Below are 25,552 nucleotides of genomic sequence, written 5' to 3' on the forward strand. Positions count from 1 at the left end.
TACCTGTATCAGACAACACAAAGACAAAGAAAGTAGCATTCAGTTGCGTGGGTGGCTTCTCTGCATTCCTTTTCTGCATGCTGCCTTTCAGCAAACAGCATTCCTAGGCCATCTCAGCCTCAGAGTCTGCCTGGCCAGGTCTCACACTCCCAAAACACCAACTGGTAAATATCAGACATTCTTCTTCTTCTCAGTACTACGAGGCACTTCATTATCCCCATTTGATAGAAGCATCCATTGAAGCTGGCCAACTTGCCCAAAGTCAAAGACTGCTACGTAATAGAGATGAAAGTTAAACTACAGAGCCAGGTCACTTAAACAATGTCACCCAGCCTCTCCAGGAAGCAACTGCCCCAGGATGCCCCAGCTCCCCAGTTATGGAGCCAGGATTTGAACTCGGGTCTTTCTGACTCTCCATTCCCACACTGCACACTTCAGCTCACCTTTCAAGGTCCAGTAAGGGGCAGCTTTTGCAGTGCTAAGAGGCAGACACCTACACATAGACCGCTAACTGCTTCCCCAGGAAGTGAAAGCTAAGATAGCATTTGTTTCACATTTTATGTTAACAAGCACTTTGACGTGTTCGGTGCCTTCACTGTTCTCAGCAACTCTCAGAAGCAAGAATTCCCATTTCCATTGGAGGACGCCACGCCCAAGCTCAGGCTGTTTGTTCGATGACATTGCATTCACCTCTAATCCTTCTGGCTTCAGACTCTGGCTTTTCCATCATGGACTCCTCATAAACATGTCATCCTTTAGGAAGGTGTGTTCTTTCTTTCCTTTGAAATGAATCAGAATCACTGTACCATACGTGAACGTGAAATTCGCATATTACAAGCATTTTTCAACTGTAGCCCAGCCATTTGGACTTTTCTTGCCAAAGCAGAACTTTGAACCTGGGTAACCTCATTGCTTTTACCTGGGTGACCTGGTTTCACCCACCATTACATACAGGTGGATATGGAAGAGCATATATGACAGAGCATCTGTGTCATAAGGATGCAGTTCCTTCCCTCTTAGCCCAAGGCTCCTTTTGCTAGGATTGTTGTATGCTCTGCTTCTCACGCCCTTCCACAGAAGGACAAGCACATTGGTCTGGGCGTGTGCTCAGCAGTGAGGGTTTGTTCCATTACACTTCCAGGGCTTTCTGGGTGCACGGGAGTGGAATTCCATGAGGAGACCTGGCTTCCTTGCCAGGCAGTCATTTTCCTGTCTGCAAAAGATAAAGGCTGCCCACATCCCCAGAGATCTGTGCTGTCTGCTTTTCCTTCAACTCTTCTTGCTTTTACTTAAAGGATGCACTTGCTTTGCTGACATACAAGCTAATGTGATGCAGTGTTCCCAGGACAAAAGCACAAGACCAATAGCAAAAGCTTCCAAGGCAGGAAAGAGAACTGGGAAAAAAAGGTTATAAATTCAAAGACAAAAGCAAATGAAATGCATTTCCTAGAGATAATGAAAGGTAGAATAGCTTCTTGTCTTTTTCAGAATGTGTTTCCGACTAGAGAGAAGGTTCCTGTGTCCCTACTATCTCCGAAGATGAAAAAAAAAATTTTTTTTTTGGCTGCACTTGCAGCATATGGAAGTTCCTGGGCTGGGGATAGAACCTGCGCCTCAGCAGTGACCCAAGCCACTATAGAGACAACACGGGATCCTTAACCTGCTGTGCCACAGCAGGAACTCCTGGAAGATGAAAATTTTAAGGTGAACTCAATTCCCCAAGTCAGGAAAATGGCTAGAAATTGGTGTCACCTAACACAACCACTGGCAAGAGATAAGAAAAAAACAGGTTACTACACTAAATGTAACTCAGAAATTTGCTCCTAAAAGATGGCAACATTTTTTTTAAAGTAACACTCAAATGAAATTGAAATAATTTTGACAAAGAAGCAACATGAGTTTCAAATTTTTACTACAACTTTAGAAATTATAATAACGACTCAAATTCAATATGTTTTACCTCAGAGATCTTTAGCATGGCTTCATACACACTTTCAGTATGTGTATAATAATATATTATATTATACTTATTAAATATTGGATTCTATAAGTATATAGATAAATTTTTTGCCTTTTTTTTTTAAGGGCCACACCTGCAGCATATGGAAGTTCCAGGCTAGAGATCAAATAGGAGCTACAGCTGCCAGCCTACACCACAGCCAGAGCAACGTGGGATCCGATCCACATCTGTGACCTATACCACAGCTCATAGCAAAGCCAGATCCCTGACCCATTGCGTGAGGCCAGGGGTCAAACCCAAATCCTCATGGATACTAGTTGGATTTGTTTCTGCTGTGCCACAGTGGGAACTCCTTTTAAGTATGTAGATAACTTTTTATCTCGGTAGATTATGTCTTGATTCTTGAAGCTTTAGAGAACAAATAATTTAAGAGGAGAAAATACTAAGAAATCTCAGTTAAAGTTTGCAATGATTCAATAAGTCCATAAAATGCAGACACCTTATGTATTAATTCAGTTATTGAATATTTATTGAACCTAAATTTTGCACCATATACTATATTTGGTGCTAAGGGTATGGAAGTAGATTGAACCATAATTGCTGTTTTTGTACATTAACAACAGTTAATGGCAATTTAAACAGCAATTTCACATGATTTAACTTAATAAGTAAAACATAATCCTTGTTCTCATGAGGTTCAGTCTAGTACGGAAAACAGCCTTATCAACAGATGTGCACAAGTGCAGGCTGAGTCATTAAGGTGGGTTTTTAATGGAAGGTGATATATTTTTTAAAATAGGAGCAGAGTAAGTGGTCTGGCGATGACAGGCGAGGTCACGTTGGACCTTGAAGAGGAGATGGAGGGTGAAGGCGGGAAATGCAATGTCTCATTTTTTAAAGGTTGACTGTGAAGCCGAGAGCATCAGTTGTGTCTGCGGACAGGTGTGGTGCGGGATGTATTTGTTTTTCTTTCCTGTGAGAGAGGAAGTTTACGTGCTGAGGGGTCAGGGGTCAGGAAGAAGGTTCTGGAAAGTGATCCTGAAGAGGCCGGACGGGAGACTTTCTGGCACTTAAGAGTTCAGTTGAGTTGTGCAGCTCTGTATACCATGCACACAATTTATCAAGTAGGAAGCACACAACCAAAGGTTTCTTGAACTGAAATAAAACAATGCTTGGTATTCCCTGGTGGCCTCGTAGTCAGGACTCTACACTTTCACCCCTGTGGCCTGGGTTCAATCCCTGGTCTGGGAACTGAGATCCCACGTTAAGCCACCACATACTTCAAAAAAGAAAAGAAAGAGAAAAAAAAAGCACGCTAGTTTTTTTGTGTCTAATTTTGATGGTACTCTGTTCTTCTCTAGGAAAAATAGCTCATGAGAGTCAACTCTGGGGAAAAGTCTTGAAATTTTATTTCTGAACACTCTAGGTAAATTATGTCATGAGGAAAGAAAAAAGGAAAGAAGAGGAAGCCAGGAATTCCGTCATGGCTCAGTGGTGAACGAATCCATCTAGGATCCATGAGGACGTGGGTTCAATCCCTGGCCTCTCTCAGTGGGTTAAGGATCTGGTGTTGCCTTGAGCTGTGGTGTAGGTTGCAGATGTGGTTCGGATCCCACGTTGCTGAGGCTGTGGTGTAGTCCGACCGCTGCAGCTCCGATTCGACCCCTGGCCTGGGAACCTCCATGTGCCACAGGCGCGGCACTAAAAAGACAAAAGACACCAATATTTATAAAGCCTGAACAGAGCCTGGAGCACAGGAACAGAAGAGTGTGGGGGCAGAAAGCAGGAGGGAGAGCAAATTGCATGCAGAATGAACTTTGCAGAAGGAGGCTTCATGGGTGAAGACCTGGATGAGACAGAAGTATTAAAGACGAAAAAAATTTTTAAATGAGAGAGGCTCTTTGAAGCTCAGGCATAATATTCTAGAAAAGGCAGTAAGAAAACTATCAGTCCCTGATGACAGAGGGTTGTTGCTATTAATGACCGGGTGGAATACAGTGGCCGTCCTTTGACAGAAAGCTGGTCCCTGGATGTGTAAGTGGTTCCATCATCATGCTGTTCTCGGCTGAGAAGGCGGCCTGAGGAAGGAGGTTCATAGGCGGGGTGAGCGGCGGGATCAGATTAATAGGAGAGGGAGAGAGACAGAGAGACTCAGAGAAAGGGAGGGAAACACACTCAGAGGGGAGGAGGCGATGGGGAGAGGGCCGAACAGTTCAAGAAGACAAATCTTCCAAAAATGCTAAAGGTACAGCAAAATAAGTGAGAAAATTCTGAATAGGTCTTCACTTAAGCTGTGATCAGATTCCAACTCTTTCTGGCCAAGTCAATGCTAATTTCAGAGTTTCTCCCCCAGGGCCACTGTCTTTCAAGGACAAGGCTTGTCTGTGGTCGGCATTGTGCGAAGCGCACCAGCCCAGCTCTGCTGGTGGAGGAACCAGTGCGTAATCATTTCGAGTCCCCCCCTCTGCAGCCTGCCCCTTTCCTCAGCCTCCTGATGGTGGGCGCATCTCCAGGAATCTCCACTTGAGAACCCCTCTGTCACTTATGCAGACTTTTCAACAATGAGCCGCATTGCTCAAAACTCGATTTACTAGGAGTCCCTAGTCCCTGTTTTCTCTGCCCCCTCAGACCTCCATCGGCGGCTGCCTAGGAGGCTTGCACTAGCAGTAGGTGTGCCCCCATCACCAGGGAGTGCACACCGGGTTCTGGGTGTGCCAAGAATGTGTCCGAATCACCTGTTTGTCACCACTGCACAGGGATGCTGCCCCGGATCTGCCTCCAATGTTCCCTCTCCAGGTCCCTAAGGGGAGGACCACTGGCTTCACTAGAAGATGAAAGCCCCGAGCTAATTTCTGGGGGTCCGAGAGAACTGACTCAGGAAGTCTGAGCTCGTCCTTAAGCAGACATGGACCGCCGCTCAGCTGGTCCTGATGAGGGCCATTACCAGCCAAGGGAGCGCAGCAGAGTGGCTTCACCTTTCTGCGTCTCGATTCCACCAAATGTATAAGAAGATGCTAATCCCTGTGGGCAGCGTTGATGAGTGAAAGGAGATACAGACAAAATTCCCAGCACTGTTCTGGCTCAAGGAAACCACTCAATAATTATTCCTATTATTTTTATCTGGCCTATATTTTCTCAATTTTTTTAGAATATTGATGTTCCCCAAAGCCCATCTCGGTGCATGAAGAAATGGCTTATGACGCGCAGTATAACGGAGCTAGTGCAACGTCTATACCAGAGCTGCCAGCTGAGGAGTGAGCACCGCAGGCGGGTCGATGCTTCTAGCACCACGTCTTCCTGTCCTAACATTCTACTTAAACAATCAATGGACAATCGGAAGACCTTAATGATTTAGCATATTATTAGCATAACGCAGTGTCCGCTTAGGAGCCTTTGAACCGCTGCTAGAAATCTGAAGCAAGTGATTTTTTTAAAGGCCACTCAGCTTTGTTGGCAACTGCCCATAGACAGCATGTTACTTTTGCTTTCTTTGTCAAGCACAGAAAATCAGGAAGCACAAAATCAATTGGGACTGGGGGTGGGGAGGGAGGCAGGCTGTTTCTCGCAGTAGAGTCTGATCCACATTCTGTGACTCAGAATTTGGCCTGGGGCTCCCTCTGGGCTGCCCTTTTGAGCGCTGCTGGACATGCAGAGGAGTTCTTCCGTACTTGTGGGGTTTCTGGCTCTGTCTAAGGGACCTTGCCTTTTTTTTAATGCCTGCCTGTCCACTGCAGGACAGTGGAGTGAGGAACAGAAAGACTGAGGCAGGTGTGGACCCAGCTCTGCAGTGAGTGAGTCATGTGACCTTAAACCAATCAGGTCTCATCCTCCGACCTCTGCCTCTGCGCTGGGTTTCTTCACCTATGTGAGCGCTAAACAAAGAAGGGTTTCACACTCAGATGCCAAAGCTGGTGTGCACTGTGGGGAACGGAGGTGACCCGGAGAAGCTGGTTTGGACTGTGGCCGATGGAGATCCTGTACTCAATCAAAGATTTCAACGCCAATAAAAACAGTCATGTTGCAGAGTTCCCGTTGTGGCTCAGCCAGGCAAGGACCCGACACAGTCTCTGTGAGGATGCAGGTTCCATCCCTGGCCTCGCTCAGTGGGTTAAGGATCTGGCATTGCTGCAAGTTGCCGTGTAGGTGGAAGACATAGCTCAGATCTGTCGTGGCTGTGGCCGTGGCATAGGTCGGCAGCTGCAGCTCCCATTCGACCCCTAGCCTGGGAACCTCCATACGCCTCAGGTACAGCTGTAAAAAGACAAAACTCATGTTCCAAGAAAGAATACTTGGCTGTCTAGGCCAGATGACATGTAAGGGCTTTGTTCAGTTTTATGATTCGCTCCGCCCTGGCACCGGAAAGTAGCACCAAAGCATATTGAAGGATGTGAAACCACAGCAACTTGCCAAGTACCACTGAGCTGTGCATTCTGAGAAAAGCTTAAAGTGTGTAAAAAGTAAGCTTGCTGGAGTTAAACTAATCCGAACAAAAACTAAATTAATTTCAGTTTAATTAACACTAAATCTAGGATTAATACAAGGCTTTTCAGGAATTTTTAAATGTAAAAAATGGAGCACTTTGAGAAACATTTCTAGCACATATTAGCTCCAGAATCATTTATCATATTCTGAGAAGCTAGATATATACATACCAGACAGCGCTTTCCTTAATGGCCACTCAGCAGGGATTCAATCCATCCGTCTCCATTAAAAGAAAGAGGAAGTGTTTTATTTATAGAAGACTAAAAGTTTCCGTTGTTGCTTTATTCTGCATTTTTTAAATGATGAAGAAGTAGAGGTTGCTTCTCAAACTCTTCAGCGCAAGTGGGATCTTACTGATCACCCTGAAGTCAAGGGCTTAGGGACCTAGTAGGCCATGACCAAATTACCACCTGATTGGACACGCTTCATCAATAAAAAGATCACATGTATCTGAGGCTCCTTGATTTGCAGCACAGGGTGTCAAACATATAGAGAGTTCCTTAGAACATCGGAGCCAAATTGGGATTTTTTTTTTTTTTTTTTTTTTTTTTTTGTTGTTGTTGTTGTTGCTATTTCTTGGCCTCCTGCAGCATATGGAGGTTCCAGGCTAGGGTCGAATTGGAGCTGTACCACCGCCTACGCCAGACCATAGCACGCAGGATCCGAGCCGCGTCTCACCTACACCACAGCTCACGCACGCCGGATCGTTAACCCACTGACAGGGCAGGACCGAACCCACAACTCATGGTTCCTAGTCGGATTCGTTAACCACTGCGCCACGACGGGAACTCCGGATTTTTTTTTTTTAAAGCTTTTTCATTTGTTATAGATTTGGAGGGAATTGCCAAGGTAGCACAAGGAAGCGTTGTGTACCTTCACCCAGCAACCACCCCCTCACCTGGTTACCTCCGTGTAGAGTGTGATACCAAAGTAGGAAGCTGGCATTGGTGTGATGTGTGGGGATGGATGGTCCTGTCATGTTATCACTGGTATAGATTCAGGACCCGCAAAATTCTTGCATTACCACAGTTTCCCCGTGCTCGACCCTGTGTCACCATGCTCATCTCCCTTCTCCTCAGCATCCCTAAGCCCTGACATTCATTTATTCTCCAGCTCTATGGTTTTGTCACTGTGAGAACGTCCTACAAATAGAATCATACAGGAAATTATATGGCGGCTTTTTTATATTGGATTTTTCTCGTTTGGCGCAGTGTCCTTGAGAGACCTCTCCCAGCGGTTCCATTTCTTTGTATGTGTGGGCTTGTCTTAGCACTGCTGGTTGGCATATCCCACGGATGGGTTTGTTTGACTATTCACCTAGGAGGGGACATTTGTGTGGTTTCTGGTTCGGAGCTATTTCAAATAAAGCTGCTATCAACAAGCACATATGGATTTTTGTGTGGAATAGTTTTAATTTCTCATAAATAAAGGCCTAGAAGGGCAATTACTGGGTCATAAGGCAAGTACATGTCTGGTTTTTTGTTTGTTTGTTTTTTAGCAAACTGTCAAACTAATTCCCAACATGGCTATACCATTTTACTTTCTCAGAGGCAAGGTATAAGAGATCCAATTTCTCCGCATCTCCACCAGCATTTGGTATTGTCACTGTTTCTTGTAATTCTTTTGTTATTATTATTATTACTCAATGAATTTATTACATTTATAGTTGTACAATGATCACCACATTCCAATTTTATAGGATTTCCATCCAAACCCTCAGTGCATATCCCCACCCCCCCAAACTGTCTCTTTTGGAAACCATAAGTTTTTCAAAGTCTGTGAGTCAGTATCTGTTCTGCAAAGAAGTTCATTCTGTCCTTTTTTCCAGATTCCACATGTCAGTGAAAGCATTTGATGTTGGTGTCTCATTGCCTGTCTGACTTTACTTAGCATGATAATTTCTAGGTCCATCCATGTTGCTAAAAATGCCAGTATTTCAGTATTTCGTTCTTTTTAAAGGCTGAGTAACAGTCCATCGTGTATATGTACCACATCTTCTGATCCACTCCTCTGTCGATGGACATTTAGGTTGTTTCCATGGCTTGACTATTGAAAATAATATTGTCACTGTTTCTTAATTTTAGTTGTTTCAGCAGATGTGTAGTGCTATCTCGTTGCAGTCCTAATGGCTAGTGATGTTGAACATCTTTTATGTCCATGTTGGCTCTGCAAATATCTTCTTCAATAAAATGTCTCTTCGGGAGTTCCCGTCGTGGAACAGTGGTTAACGAATCCGACTAGGAACCATGAGGTTGCGGGTTTGATCCCTGCCCTTGCTCAGTGGGTTAAGGATCTGGCGTTGCCATGAGCTGTGGTGTAGGTCGCAGATGCGGCTCGGATCCTGCATTGCTGTGGCTCTGGCGTAGGCTGGCAGCTACAGCTCCAATTAGACCGCTAGCCTGGGAACCTCCATAGGAGTGGCCCAAGAAATGGCAAAAAGACAAAATAAATAAATTAATAATTAATTAATTAAATTAAATAAAATGTCTCTTCAGGTGATTTGCATTTTCTAACGGATTTGTTTGTGTTTTACTATTGAGTTTGAGTTCTCTGTAGAGTCTATATATGCATCCTTTAACAGATATAGGGTTTGCAAGTATCTTTTCAGTCTACAGTTTTTTTCATCATATCTTAACAGGATCTTTTGCAAAGCAAAGTTTACTTTTTTTTTTTTTATGGAGCAGTTTTGCGTGTGTGACATCTCTTACTGCAACTCTAGATTGTGAAGTGCTTGCTTATGGGTATCCAATTGCTGCAATGCCATTGGTAGAAAAGGCTTTCCTTCCTTCATTGACCCCCTCTTGACCCTTACTAAAAATCAGCTGAGCATGTTTGTTTGGGGCTATTTCTTCATACTCTAATCGCTTCCGTTGATCTATGTATTTACCCCTCCTCCAATACCATTCAGTCTTGATTACTGTAACTAATAAGTATTAAAACTGTGTAGACTGATTCTTCACACTTTCTTCTTCTTTTTCAAAATGGCTTTAGCTACTCTAGTTCCTTTGACTTCCCATATATTATTTTGGAATAATATTTTCTACACCTACAAAACATATTGCTTTGAATTTGATAGAAATTGCATTTAATCTGTATATCAATTTGGGAAGAATTGATATGTTCATTACACAGAGTCTTCCAGTGTGTGAACAGATATTCCTCTCCATTTATTTATATCTTCTTTGATTTTTTTCATAAGCTTTTTGTAGTTTTCAGTATACAAGTCTTAGACATGTTTTGTTAGGTTTACACATAATTGTGTTCCCACTATTTTGGGGGGTATTGCAAATGGTGTTATATTTTAAGTTTCAGTGTTCACATGTTCATTGCGAGTATGTATAATACGATTGATTTTGTGTGTTGATCTTATATCCTGTGACCTTGCTGAATTCAATGACTAGTTCTAAATGTTTTTTCTTTCCTCTCTCTCTCTCTTTTTAAAATATATTCCTTGGGGTTTTTTACATATAAACTCATGCCATCCATGAATAGAGGAGGTTTGACTCACTTCCTTTTCGATTTTATGTCTTAATTTCTTTCTCTTGCCTTATGAAGTGAGTTAGAACTTCTAATACTAGCTTCAATAACAGTGATGAGAACTGGTCACCCTTACTTTTTCTTGACTTTAGGAAGAAAGCATTCAATTTTTTTGCCATTAAATATCATGTTAGTTGTAGCATTTTGGTAGATGTTCTTTGTCAAGGTGAAAAAATTATTATCTGTTCCTAGTTCGCTGAGATTTTAATCCTGAATTAGTGTGGAATGTTGTCAAATAATTTTCCTGCATCAGTTGATAGGATTACATAGGATTACGTGATTTTTGTGTTAATATTGATGGACTGCATTACTAACTTGTAAATATTGAATCAACCTAGCATTCCTGGAATAAATCTCATTTGATCAAGATATAAAATTCTTTCTATATATTGCTAAATTATATTTACTAATGTTTTATTAGAGATTTTTGAGTCTATATTTATAATGCTACTGGTCTGTAGTTCTTATTTTGTTGTGTTGTATACTGTCTATGGTTTCGGTATCAGGATAAGACTCACTTCATAAAATGAATTGGCAAGTGTTTCCTCTTTTATTTTCTAGAAGATGTTGTGTAGCGTTAGAGCTAATTTTCCTTTAAATGTTTCATCGAATTCTCTAGTGAAAACAGCTGGTCTGGAGATATATTTTTTGAAAGGTTTTTAATTACAAATACAATTTCTTTAGTAGCAGGATGACTCAAATTATCTAGTTTATATTGGGTAAGTCATAGTAAATCATGCTAAGCTTTCAAACTTGTTTGTGTATAATACTCTCATATTACATTTTTAGGGTAGGATCTGCAGTGATACTCTGTGTTTCATTCCTGGCTTTATTAATTTGTGTCTTCTATATCACTCTTATTTTTAATTTTATTGACTTTTTAAAGAAACAGATTTTGGAGTTCCCACCATGGTGCAGTAGTTTAAGAATTCGACTGCAGCAACTGGGTCAATGTTGAGGTTGGGTTTGATTCCTGGCCTGGCAGAGTAGGTTAAATGACCTGGTGTTGCCACAGCTGCAACACAGTTTGCAGCTGTGGCTCAGATTCAATCTCTGGCCTGGGAAATTACATGTGCCATGGGTGCAGCCATACATTTTTTTTAAAAAAGAAAGAAGGAAAGAAACAAGTTTATTTTTTGTTTGGGGTGTGTGTGTGTGTGTGTGTGTGTGTGTGTGTGTGTGTGTGTGCTTGTGTTTGCCACACCTGCAGCATGGGGAAGTTCCCCAGGTGAGGGATCAAACCTGGGCCACAGCAACAACCTTGGGCCACTGCAGTGGCAACACAGGATGCTTAACCCACTGTGCCACAAGGGAACTCCAATAAACAGGTTTTTGTTTCATTGATTTTCTCTTTTTTTTTTCTATTTTCAACTTCATTGATTTCTGCTTTTTATTATTTCTTTCTGCTTGCTTGGTTTCATTTTGACCTTCTATGTCTAGATTTTTAGGTAAAAGCTTAAATGGTTGATTTAGGACCCTTCCTCATTTCTAAGTACTCAAATGCTATCAATTTCCCTCCCAGCAATTGTTTCATTGGTGTTCCACAAATTTTGGTATTCTGTTTTCATTTTCATCCACTTACCTGTTATTTCTGTGTTCCCCTCAGGCTTCCTTGATGACCCATGACTTACCTAGAAGTGTGTTGTTTAGGTTCTAAATGTTGGAAGATTTCCCTGCTCCTTTCTGGTTTTGATTCCTAGTTTGGTCCCGTCGCTGCCAGCCGGGCCCTGATGAGCCTGAGCATTTATCAGAGGTGGCAATGTAGGGTTGGGTCACCTCTCGGCTTTGGTTGCAGGGTGGTGAAGCAGCCACACTATTCCCTGTGTTGTGTGGTCCAAATGGAGTGGTTATTGCCTATATTATTTTCTCTCTTTCTAGACTTATCCTTTGTTGGTTATTTGACTAGAGAGAGCAGGATTGCTGGGCAGGGGGCGGCGGCAGGGCAGGGGGTGCTTTTTTTTTTTTTTTTCCATCTGCACCCACCAGCATTTCCAGGCTGCTAGCTTCTCCAGCCTTCTGTCTGAGGCTTATGAGGTAAAAGGAACACCAGAGACTCCACGTCCATGTCCTTCCTTGGGTCCTGAGGTTCCCAGTCTGTCTTCTTTCTTTCTCACCTTTCAGAGTCTTCTTAGGTTTGTCGTGCATGTAATGTCCAAGGGTGGTAGTTTATTTAGTGTAGAAAAGTCTATGTCCTCCATCTGTCTGGAAGCATCTGCCTCTCAAATCGCATGTATTTAGCCCCCACATTTTCACATTCTTGGCCTGATTCTTCCTGAACCTTTAGGCATATCTTCCATGTGTTTTCTAACCAAATTATATATGGATATAATAAACATAAGATGAAATTGTTTTCATTATAAAAACTGTGGCAACCAAAAAAAAAAACCTCAGGAAAAGGAAATATATTTTGCTTTCTTTCATCAAGCATTTCTCTGGACAGCAAAACCCCCAACAAAGTCTTCTTCCATTGCTTATATGGCTTCTACTTTAAATCAGAAGGACAGGCCTTTTAGGAGAAATGAGAAGTTTTAGAAAATTCATGTTTCTTTGGGGGCTAAACTTATACCAGATAGTATCTTAAAAACCCCAAAGAAGTTGCTCTAATAAATAAGAATGTATATTTTGACTGGATAATATACTCTAAATATATCTCTATTTTTTAAGGACATAAGGAAAATGTAAAAAAACTTTTCCTGCAAAGGTGAATTCTCACATATTGACAGCTAACATACAACCAGGTTTAAAATGACTGGCACAACCTCTGTGGCCATGGCGTGTCTCACCTGGTTTCTAGTATTGGTGTCTTAGTGGCAAGCCGTCTACATTTCTGCTTCCCTGGGTTTCTAATTGAAAAGGAGATTGAAATCCATATGACTGTTTTGGCAAAAGAGTATCTAAATGATAATGACATATGAATTCACTTGTGGTTTGGGAGTTGAGTATCATTTAGATTCAGCTTAAACGGCAAGGTCTACAATGAGATTTTCTATTTAACTTTACCCTCTAGACACTGCTCTGCATAATGAGCTGGTTCTAGAAGACACACGATCCTTTGAAAAGCTTTAGATGTAGCTACTCCCTATTTTTCATGCTTAATTATTTATACTTCGTTTACATAATTACTGCATCTCGCTGGTGTGGATGTGTCGGAAAGAATCAGACACTTCTAATGGCAAACTATTACTTAAACAATAACAAGATTCAATTGTATACGATAACATGCAACTTTTTCTTTTATGATTTGGTGGTAAAGTCAGTAAAAGCCCTTTTTGTTCTGGTGGATCACAGAATACTTCCTACCAAAGTTGGCCATATCTTTCGTCCTTAAGAATTATTTATTAGGAGTTCCCGTGGTGGCTCAGCGGTTAATAAACCCAACTAGCATCCATGAGGATGCAGGTTCAATCCCTGGTCTCGTCTCACTTGCTGGGTTAAGGATCTGGCGTTGCCGTGAGCTGTGGTGTAGGTCGCAGACGTGGCTCAGATCTGGCGTTACTGTGGCTGTGGTGTAGGCCAGAAGATGCAGCTCTGATTAGACCCCTAGCATGGGAACCTCCATATGTGGTGGATGCAGCCCTAAAGAGACAAAAAAAAAAAAAAAAAAGACAAAAAAAATTATTTATTGAACTATCAAGACTTATTCAGGATTTTTTAATAGCACATTGATTCTAAGTTAATTTGCTAAAAGCAGATGACAATGATTCACTTCCTTTCAAAAAAGTAATACAATTAAGGCTAGATAATTCAAAATTAGATAATAGTGCACCTACTGAGCAACACTAGCAGGTCCCCTTATCACCCTATGGAAATAGTGCAGAGTTAAGTGTCAAGATGTTTTCTTTTGTTTTCAAATCATAACATCTGTAAGAGGTAAAGCACTTTGCTATCTACAACTGGATCACCTTTGAGAGCAGTATTATATGGTCTAACACATTCCTAGACTTAACTTCCAATGGTGTTTCCAAGGGGAGATGCAGGAGTGGTCTGTTTGGTACATACTGCTGGGTCTTGCGCTAAGTTTAACATGCACGGATCATCTCAATTAAACCTCACATTCCCTCTCTGGGACCATAGCTCAGAGAATCCAAGTTTTGTTGTTGTTGGAGCGAATATATTATTACCTTTTTCCAAGTCCTTCCAATAAGCAAATTTCAGAATTGGAAATAACATCAAGTTCTGCTGACGCCAGCTCTGCCATTATGCTGAGTCTAGTCTGACCTCTTATGTTTGCTGAAAATTGAAACACTTACGATGCCCTCTAATAACAGCAACAAAGATGCTCGGCTATGTCACTTCTCTCCCAAAACAGTTTTAGAAAAGCAAATTTTAAATTTTAGCAAATTTTGATCATTATTATAAGAATAATGTTATTTTAATAAAAGGAAAAACAAATCACCTATGATCTTTAGTGTAATTGTTTGAGTGTTCATTTCTGCTTCTGAGCCAGAAAGAGCAGTTCCTTTTCATGGGCACCTCCCCCATAGACACCTTTTTCCAGTGCCAGTCAATGCCTTGCCCTTTTCCATGTCCAGTGTTTGCCAAAGAACAGAGACCACTGCTTCCACATCCACTTGCTGGAGGTCCCATCGTGGTTAGTAAGGATGAACTCCTCATCTGTACCCTGAGAGAAGGCAACAACTTTTTCATTCTAGGAATAAACAGCTGACTCCCGGTGAAGATGAGGCATAAGTGCCAACCTCCTCGCTTTGTGAAATAAACTTGGGAGCTTGTAAACTTTTCCAAGATGGCATCCTTGATGAACTCTGCCCACAACGAGAGTTGCTATGATGCGAGAAAGTCTAAATGCAAGGACCTCTAATCAGAAAGGAAGGGATGCTTTCAGCATCAAGAAGACTACAACTCTGGGAGTTCCCGTCATGGCTCAGTGGTTAAAGAATCCGACTGGGAACCATGAGGTTGTGGGTTAGATCCCTGGTCTTGCTCAGTGGGTTAAGGATCTGGCATTGCCGTGATCTCTGGTGTAGGTCACAGACACAGCTCGGATCCCACATTGCTGTGGCTCTGGCATAGGCCGGCGGCTACAGCTCTGATTGGACCCTAGCCTGGGAACCTCCATATGCTGCAGGTGCAGCCCTAAAAGGACAAAAAACAAAAAAAGAAAAAAGAAAACCACAATTCAATACATGAGTTTTTTTTACTTTTGGAATCTCTAGGCAGGTGACATGCCACCTAAAACAAAGATGCAAACATCCTTACCATGAATCCCTTCCGATCTAAATTCACCTTAAATGTCACTGGTTCAGAGTAACCAGAAAAAAAACTATTGGTAGGAGAAAAGAGGGAGGGAAAATGACTAGCTATGTATCAAATGCCACTGTACATATTTTTATCATTTAATTCTCATTACATTTCTGGGAGGTCAAGGTTAATCTCTCCATTTTGCCATTGAGTGTAAAAAGACTTAGGTTAAATAATTTCCCCAAATTCACAAATCTGATAAGTGACCCATAAAATTGAGAAACAACAATGTGGGTTTCTAATTATTAAGCATCGATTACTATGCTAGACACTATACTTTTAATCCTTATATAACCCTATAAATTGTGTTATTTCTCACTTGACAGTTAAGTATGTTAAGCCTCATGAGTGGTAAATTACTCGCCCGGTGTCCTGCGGCTACAAAGGCAGGTCCCTAAGAGATGCTCTGCCTGACTGCCTCATTCATTATCATCCACCAGGTCCCACTGCTTTCTGTCTGCATGACTTCAAGCCACACTTACTGCCATTACCTCACATGCCTCCCAGCAGCAAATACTCACAATCAAGATACCAAATGTAGAAACTTTGAGCTCTATGCACCAGCTCAATTTGAAAGCCACACATCGTCTATTAAAAAAGCATTTTAGGAGTTCTCGTCATGGCTCAGCAGATTAGTATCCATGAGGATGTGGATTCGATCCCTGGCCTCACTCAGTGGGTTAAGAATCTAGCATTGGCATGAGCTGTGGTGTAGATCACAGACAGGGCTCAGATCTGGTGTTGCTGTGGATGTGGTGTAGGCCAGCGGCTACAGCTCCAATTTGACCCCTAGCCTGGGAACTTCCATATGCTGCAGGTGTGGCCCTAATAAACAGACACACAGAAAAAAACATTTGAGCAGTTTGCTAGAAAAATATAAGGTAGAGACATGGGAGTTGGTATCGCGTGTACATTCTGAGAAGAGGATGGAGATGCAGGTTCAGAGCAGCCTCGCCTGAACTCTGATCTAGCCTAGTTCAATGAGCTGAATTTTCTCATCTACAAAGTTATAAAAGCTGATTTAATGATAAAACTAAGACCTCCCCAAATTTTAAAGACTCTACAATAAAGCAATTTTTTTAAGTATGTCACTATCCATGAAACCAAATGAAAAAAGCCTGGTGGTCTGTGAAAAGGAAAGCTAGGACCATGACTTATGTTCTGAAGACCTCAGGCAGGAACCTCAAAGACATTTTGTCAATCTGAAACATTTTTACCATGATTATTTGACACTTTACTTAAAGAATTTCAAAATAAAGTGTGGGTCCATGCATGGCTTCTATCCTGAGGGGCTTGTCTGTGGTTGCCCAGAGGCTGCTGCTTCTGCCAGATGAGCCAAGGGGTCTCTTCGTGTTAATTTAAAACATTCAAACAGAGAACTCTTTAAAGAGTAATGGCAAAGTTGCTATTAACAAAAAATAAAAATAAAGAGTAACAGGAAAAAAACTTAAAGTTTTTAAGTTCTGGGGGAACTTTTGCTGGGGAGTAAAGAGAAGATTCTCTGCAGGTGCCGGGGCTAAGCAGACCGATGAGAGATTAAATAACCCAGAAGTCGTAGTGCAATGGGAAGCGTGATGGGGAGGAAGCTCTAGGAGCAGGGGTTGGGGTGAGATAATAAATAACAACTAGAAAACTGGGACAAGAGCTTCTCAAAGAAATATTTGAGAAATGACTTTTTTTTTTTTTAATAGTCACGCCATATGGGAGCTATAAAGCATTGTATTTGAATATTCAAAGGAAGGTGTGATTCAAGAAGATTAGAAAACAAGACAACCAGTTTCCACAGAGAAACGATGGCCCAAGAGTCAAACAGCAGCAGTGCCTGTTTGTGTAGCCAATAGACTCTAGAATGTTATTCCATTGGCAAGATAGTCACGACTATGGTGATATATGCGTCAAACTACCTTAGGCTGATGCCCTTAAATATTTAAGTAACTGATTGATTTTCCCTTGATTTGACTCCATGCTCGCCCAGCAAACTTCTGATTATGTCTGTTTTCCCACATAGGTCTCACCAAGAGACATTGCCCTTCAGTGTTTATGACGGTCCATTTCTCACTGTGAATTAATAAATCGATCTCCTGATTTTACCCATCGACCTCATGCATGCGTTTATCTTAAAGTCGAAACCGCTTTCCATTTGCTGTTGGAATCAGTTTTCAAAGCAAGGTTAAGAACTAGCTTCCTACTGAAAAACTCTACAAGAAAGGATCATCTTTTGGGGTCCCATCTAAGTGGGGTTCTTTCTCAGATAAGCCTCTTCTTTCCGTTTGATAGTTTCTCTGTTCATCTGTGCTGCATAAAAGGATCTGTATTAAAAAAACATTTGTTATAAAAATAAGTATAAACATGGTCCCTTTTTCTGGGAGTTTATAGCCTACTTAGGAAGAAGAAACATTTTCACAAATACCTGCATTCATTCAAAATATTTATTGACTGAATAGTACTATGTGTTAAATGACATAGAAAACCAGTATTAGAATACTTAAAATTATTTTAAGAAAAAAGTAAAATATGTCCACTTACAAGTCAAAAAAAATTAAGTCACTCCAGTTAGAGAAATCAAGGAAAGCTCTGTGGGAGGAAGTAAGCACTGGCTTAGACTTGAGGGATGAGTGTGATTTGAATAGGAAGAGATCTTAGGACAGAGAGAGCAGGAGAGTTGAGAGAGAACAGAGTGTATCCAAACACTGCAAGCAAAACTCCACTTATTATGAGCTGAACTGCTCCCCTTTCTTACCCTCCATGCCCCTCTACCCCTGACACATTCCCAGGTTGAAGTCCCAACCCCAGAATCTTAGAATGTGACCTTATTTGGAAATAATGTCCTTGACAATAAGATAACCCAACTTAAGATGTGGTCATTAGGGTGGGCCCTAATCAGCATGATGTATCCTTTAAAAGGGAGATTTGGGAGTTCTCACTGTGGTTCAGAGGGTAAAGAACCCAACTAGTATCCACGAGGATGTAGGTTTGATCCCTGGCCTCTCGCGGTGGGTTAAGGATCTGACGTTGCCACAGGCTGCAGCATAGGTCATAGATGGGCCTCAGATCTGGTGTGGCTGTGGCTGTGGATGTGGTGTAGGCCAGTGACTGTAGCTCCAATTTGGAGCCTGGGAACTTCACATGCTTGGGTGAACAAAAAGAAAAAGGATAAAGGGGCAGGGGTCGGGTGGGGGGTGGGGAATTGAACAAGGAGATGCAAAGAATGGCCTGTGAACTTGGAGACAGCCATTTGCAAGCCAAGGAGAGATGCCTAGGACAGATCCTTCTCTCTTAGAAGAACCAGGCCTTGCTGACCCCTAGATCTGGGACACTTAATCTCTGGAACAGTGAGACATAAACCTCTTCTCAAAGCCACCCAGTGTGTGATCTTCTTTATGGCAGCACTGGCACATAAACACCACATTGTAATAGGTGCTCCAGACTTGAAAGTCATAGGAAATAAGACTGAATGTGTGTTTGAGAAGGTTTATTTGTTTGTTTGTTTTTTAAGAGTCAGAAATATCAAGTTGGCATTTTATCTGGAAAAGGGTAGAAAGGGGCAGGAAAAGAATTATTTACCCTTATCTGTTAACAAGTCAACACATAATGTTAAGCAACTTAAGGTCATTTATTCCTCAAAGAAACCCTGCGGAAAGTGTCATTAACACTGCTCAAAACTGGAGACCAGCCATCAGAACTCATCTACCCACAGGCACTCGATATATATCCCTGGAGCGAGTGAACAAGAATTTCCTCTGCCCTGGCTCGGGCTCACCCACTCCGAAGTCTTCAAGCAGGGCTTTCCCCTTAGTAGGCATCTCATAATATTTCCTGAGCAAAGCTGCTAGATGTCCTGACTCTCTCTGCCATTCCTACTAAATGTGAGAAATACTACATTTTCTCACTACTTTAAGGGTATCTCAAAGAGAAGCTCCATTTCCTCCTTTTTAATAGCAAGTTTACATAATGCACATTGTATTTTAACCCAAAAAACTATGGCCCCATATATGTCCTGCCTACGGGGTCCCTCCTCTTTTTACAGAGAATGAATTCTTTGGTGTTTAATTCACATTCCTCAGTAGGACATGGACACGGTAGCAACATGGCTGGTCCAGGAAAGGCAAGTCTTTGGTATCACTTCCCATAGCCCTGTGCATTCTGTACTCTTTCCTCCTCAAATGTTTATGAGCAGATCAGCTAGAAACTTGCTAAAGGACACAACATTGTGAATCAACTATGCTTTAATAAAAAAAAATTTTTTTTTAAGAAATTAGAGGAGTTCCCGTCGTGGCGCAGTGGTTAATGAATCCAACTAGGAACCATGAGGTTGCGGGGTCGATCCCTGGCCTTGCTCAGTGGGTTAAGGATCCGGTGTTGCTATGAGCTGTGGTGCAGGTCGAAGACACGGCTCAGATCTCGCGTTGCTGTGGCTCTGGCATAGGCTGGCGGCTACAGCTCCAATTGGACCCCTAGTCTGAGAACCTCTATATGCCACAGGTGCAGCCCTAGAAAAGGCAAAAAGACAGAAAAAAAAAAAGGAAAGGAAGAAATTAGATAAAGAGTCAAAAGAGATCCTTTCTTTTGCCAGTAAAACCCTATTTTCTAAGATTTCTTTATTCCTCTTTATATCACTCTGAGCTAGAATGATGATGTACAACTGTCCAGATCACTGTAAATCTTGCTGAAATCAAACAAGACAAAGTCCTTGCATCCAGAAAGGGAGAACCAGTGCCCTTCTATTCCTTTCTGAGATGGAGGCTGGAACTCTGAGGGCCAGTCCACACAGCTCACACATATAATGTGAGTTTCAGAATTGAGCTGGAGAGAGAGGGGTCCCAGACAGGTGACACTTACATACTCTTAAGTAACAAACCAACTTGAAGCCAATCTGGATTCACTCTCCAGTGTGAGCCTGTCTGCCCCTGTGGAAGACTAAGAGTGGTAACATTGCATGAGAAACTGGAAAGCCTCCTGTAAAAGAAAGAATTGACCTCAAGGGAAGAAGGAGTTGAGGTGCTCAGAGCTGAGGGTTCTCGAGAGTGAAGGATGATTTTAAGACAGGTGTCTGGCTGCCCACTGCTCAGCTCATCTCTGGCTGTCCGCCAAGGGCCCTGACTGAGTCCCAGCAAGAATGCAAGAAGGGCTTTACCAGAACCACCCCGGCAATGGTGGAGGCAGTCACTGGGGAAAGCCAACCAGGATGCATAGGGCTGTCCGGGTGCCTGTGAACACAAGACAGAGGCCCGGAGGAGACAGCAGCTGTCCTGGAGCGGGCTACAACCCCAGAGCACAGTGCTGGAGCAAACAGCAACCCCATCGCTTAGCAGGACCTGTGATGCTTCAGCTGCGTCCTTGACCTGTTACAACGCCAAGGATGTAAGTGCCTTCTGCGCTTTAGCCCAGCCGCAGAGAGCTGAACTCTCCAGAAAGAAGGGAAAGAGTAAACAGGCCATTTCTTTTGCTGGCAGATGTGCACTCTTCTTTTAGGTGTCAGGGAAGAGCACGTCCTCGTTGGAGGGGTGCTCAAAATCATCCATGTGCCCAAGGAGGGTGTGGGGGATGGACGTGCAGAGCCGCTTTGGCGCTGGTCCTTGCTGCTCTCCAGCTACACCCGATTTCTGCTTGTTCCTGGAACGTGGCTTTGCCCTGCTGTCCTGCCTGCAAATGCGCCTTCTCTGCCCCTGGTGGCTTGTCTTCCCGTCACTCGTCTCCACTCCAGTGGCAGCGCTTCCTCCATCCACCACCCGAGCCCCTGCCTAGGAAAACAGGCTCGCGCAGTAGTTTTAGATCTTACATATGTAGCATTTTAAAATGCATGTCAAATATTCCTCATTGCTGTTTCCTATTGTATTTCGTCATCTGTCGCTCTCCCAATAAATTTTTTTTTTTTTTTTTTGTCTTTTTGCTATTTCTTTGGGCCGCTCCCATGGCATATGGAGGTTCCCAGGCTAGGGGTCGAATCGGAGCTGTAGCCACTGGCCTACGCCAGAGCCACAGCAACGCTGGATCCAAGCCGCGTCTGCAATCTACACCACAGCTCACGGCAACGCCGGATCGTCAATAAATTGAAGCTGGAAAGACACGTAGCCTGTCTGGCTCGTTCGTTTCTCTACCTCTAGTGCCTGAAACAGCGTTGGGCAAAAGGCAAGCTCCCAACAAGAACTGCTGACTGGGTGCGTTCTTCATCAGGTGGTGTATGGGAATAATGTGGTGTACAAATGCAGGAAACGGACTTATTTTATCCATACCTTATTATAAAGTGAGCATCTGGAAGAGTCCTGGGACTCAAGGCGATAGAATTTTTTTCAGGCCAAGGCAGCATTACTGGGGATCAGAGAGGAGCCTGGATCAGGTGAGGGGTCAAGGGCACAGAGGCTCATTAGCACCCACTTTTCAGCAGTTTCTTGGACTTCTGTGATACTGGGTGACAGGGGCGCTCAGGGGGGCCGCCTCCCCCTGCCACAGGGGCACAAGAGCAGCAGGGGCCGTGGCCTTGACCAGGCCATATCTTTAATCCACTCGAGGCGGCACTAAGTAAGCACCTCTTCCAGCATCTCTCCTGCTAACATTTCTTTGTGCAGCGGTTGCCATGGCACCGACCTGCCTGGTTGACGTCTAAATATAGTGATAAAAGATTTCATCTGCTCTCAACTACTAAAAGACAAATTTGAGGAGCAAAGAAAAATAAATGTTCCTCAGTCATTATTTTTTTTTCTTGAGGGAGAAGGATACATTTTAATCTATCATTTTTCAGATGGAAGGAAAAGAGTGATTTACAGGTTTTATTTATACTTGAGGTTATTTGTTGCATTATCATATTGAGGTTGTATTTAATTTTTTTAAGATTTTTTTTTCTTGGAGGTTGCAGAGGAATAAACAAACAATTCTATATTAGAAAGGCTAGGTTAGTAATTCTTAAGTAGGTATGGCATCTGTGGAAATAGCCCAGGAGAAACACCAGGGGCTAGCTCAAAACATTTTAGGCTGAAGGGAAAAAATACATATTAAAGGAGAGATGGGGGGAGGGGCTTGTCATCTAGAGTCATAACCCAGAGAAAGACGAAGAGGACACTGTGTTGATTCAAGGACACAAAATGAGTCTAGGTATCACAGGACACTTCAGGAGAAGGAGTCAGGATGACCAGCTTTTACAGTGGCCCCGTTTATCAAGAGACCCTTGATCACAATATAAGACAAGTACATTCCTTCCCTCTTCTAGGCTAGGAAGCAACAACTTGAACTCTGAGAGAACTGCACAAGACGAGAAGCTTTTGAAAAGGAAAAGTAGTGGATTAAGGCCTAAAAGGACCAGTTTGGCCCTGCTGCTGTTTTGTGCACATCAAGCAGATTAATTTGTTCTGAAAGCAGCCCCTCTGAATAGCTCGTGCCAGCCCAGGGACCACTTTGCCTCGGGGGGTTCTTCCTCCAGACGTGGTTCGCACAGGTGCTGGGGCTTGGGTCAGAACCCCGACTGCATCTGGCGGCAGAAGCGGGATCTGCCTGCCCCTCCTTTACCCCCACCTGGCTCTGGGAAGGGCCTCTGTCACCACGTGCGGGGTGATAACCTCCACGCTGGTCCCCCGAGGCTAGTGCCCCACAGTTCAGAGGATTTGACTAAGACTGTCTCAGGGCCACCTCCGCTCTCCTGTTAGTAAATCTGCCTGCCGAGGATCGCGTTCTCAGACTGCTGCCCAGCGAACCCAACCCGCAAGCCTTGGAGATGAACGCACAGAGGTAGGGAACGCGGGTGGGAGCAGTGCGCATGCCCAGGGCAGGTGTGAAAGATGTTTTAGAAGGTGCTGCTTGTCAGGTGTTCCACCTGGGCAGGGATAGCGTCCCTGGGTGCAGTCACCCAGAGTCTGGGACGGGGAGCCGTGCCCGCAAGTGTCCTGCGTGTGTGTCCCGCGCTCCAAGCACTGCCCTACGGGGGCTCTCGTCGCACAGCATCCGTCACAGTGGTGGCCGCGCGGTGGGAGCTGGTGGGCACAGTGTTTGCCGGGGGGCCAATGTTTGCCTTCCGCTCCAGACTCCTTAGGGTTGCCCCCATTTCCTCCACACAAGCCAAAGCATCAGCACCCTGTCCTGCACTGTTTCTTCCTACCATCAGAAAAAGAAATCTGAAAAATTAATTTCCACTAAGATGCTAATCACCTAGTAGATGTCAACATCAAGGGGTATTTACTTTCGAAAAGATAAATCAAGAAATAGGATAAAATGTAATCCAAAGGCTTCAATTGCTAATCCCTACTCTGTTTCTCAAAATACCCAGATACCTGTCAGTTCAACTCTTCCATGTGGGCATAAGGCTGTGTGAAGGAACCAGCCATGCCAGCTTCAGACAGAGGGAAGGCCTATCAGAGGAGAGGAATGAAGCTGCTGAACTTGGTTACGGCTGCAAACGAACATCATCTTTGACACCATAGTTTTTCCCATGGTTTATGATTCTGCGCATCTGAAATCAACTAAACCCCATTGATCTTCTCATGAGTTTTCCTGTGACTCCTACCAAATCTATCCTCGCTGCCTTTTTTGGCACCTGCAGTCATTTTCTTGTCCAGCACTCTCACATGATAACGTCAGCCCAGGCCTGGCCATGATTCTCTAGTTTCACATTTTTAAGGCCTTGAGTAGTTTTCGACTTCTCCGCTTCACCTTCACCCTCGACCCAAGTGACCGTCAAACCTAACCTGTAATTTTGCCCAGATGTCTCCCTTCCCAATATCATCATTTTCATCAATGCTGAGCATGCTACCATTTTTTAAAATTGAAGTACAGTTGATTTACATTGCGTTAGTTTCTGGTTACAGCAAAGTGATTCAGATATATAGATATAGATATTTATGTGTGTGTATATATAGTATATTGGCTATGTATTTATATTCTTTTTCATATTCTTTTCCATTATAGTTTCTTGCAAGATACTGCATATAGTTCCTTGTGCTCTACAGTGGCACCTTGTGTTTATCTGCTCGCTGTATAGTAGTTTGCGTCTGGTAATCTCAACCCCTGATTTATCCCCCCCCCCTCCCTTGACCCTTTGATAGACCTAATTTGTTTTCTATGTCTGTGATTGGATTTCTGTTTTGTAAATAAGTTCATTTGTGCTATATTTCGGAGTCTACGCATCAGTGATCTCATATGGCATTTGTCTTTCTGATTTTCTTTACTTAGTATGATAATCTCTGGGCCCATCCGCGTGGCTGCAAATGGCATTATTTCATTCTTTTTTATGGTTGGGTCCATACTGCCATTTTTAACTTGCACGTAAAAATTCCTTTTTCCTTCAAAATTTATCATGGCTTGGTCGCTTTCTCTCTACTTTGGTGTCAGCTCTCAGGCCAAGACTGTCCGCGTGAGTCTTAGGAGGGGGAACACCCCTTGGTTTCAGCCTCTGAGCCCCTTAGGAAGCCTGCTCGTGGCTCTAAGCTCAGCCCTGGGGACCATGTTGGCACGGAGTAAGCATTTAATAGACACTTACTGCATGATGAGCGCAGGCAGGGCCTCCGGTCTCTAACCTAGACCATGGGGTTATACGGAAGATGTCTGGCACACAAAGTTAAGCTTTTATTCCACTGTAGAGTCACACCTCCCCTCCTGCGTACTTTGTGTTCCTTTTGACCCTTTTGATTGGACCAAATACAATGTCTGTGGTCAGCTCTTCTTCCCCCCGACCCTGCGAGGACATGTGCTTGTTAAGTGAACAAAGGCATGACCCTGACTTCAAGGACCCTTGGGACACACTGGAGAGACAACGCCACTTGCAGTATGAACAGGAGTTTGCCCCCAGTTGGTGGGGAAGAAGAGCCACCCTAAACAGAGGACGTGTGTTTGGTCTCATCAACCTTGTGTCTCCCAGAGCCCTGCTGGTGCTGGTGTTCCTCAGTCCCACCCCCCCTTACCCAGCGTGGGAACCACACACAGGTGTATGGGGTATAGGTGCACCCAATCCCCAGAGCTCCCGGAACGCCTCCCCTGAGGATGGCGCTCACGGCGTGGCCCCGGAGGCAGTCCCCCTTCCCACCCTGAGCCGTTGCCCTGGCTGACTCCCAGCTGGCACTAGTTTCCTTATATCCATTCAGGCTTCATTTTGCCCACAACCACATCCAGATGCTCCTGTTCAGATTACCCATTTCCGTGACGGCCATCAGGTCTGCTCACAGTCAGAGAACATTGCACATTCGACGACTTCCTCTCGAATGACCCCTGTGCTGAGACCTGCTTCCCCACTGCATCCCAAGTGTCCTGGATGACAAGAATCATCCCTCCATTCATTTCACCCCAAATCACTCACCTGCCCAACCCAGGAGGAGAAGAGGCACCAAACAATAA

Source organism: Sus scrofa, chromosome 4, assembly GCF_000003025.6.
Source record: "Sus scrofa isolate TJ Tabasco breed Duroc chromosome 4, Sscrofa11.1, whole genome shotgun sequence".
NCBI lineage: Eukaryota > Metazoa > Chordata > Mammalia > Artiodactyla > Suidae > Sus > Sus scrofa.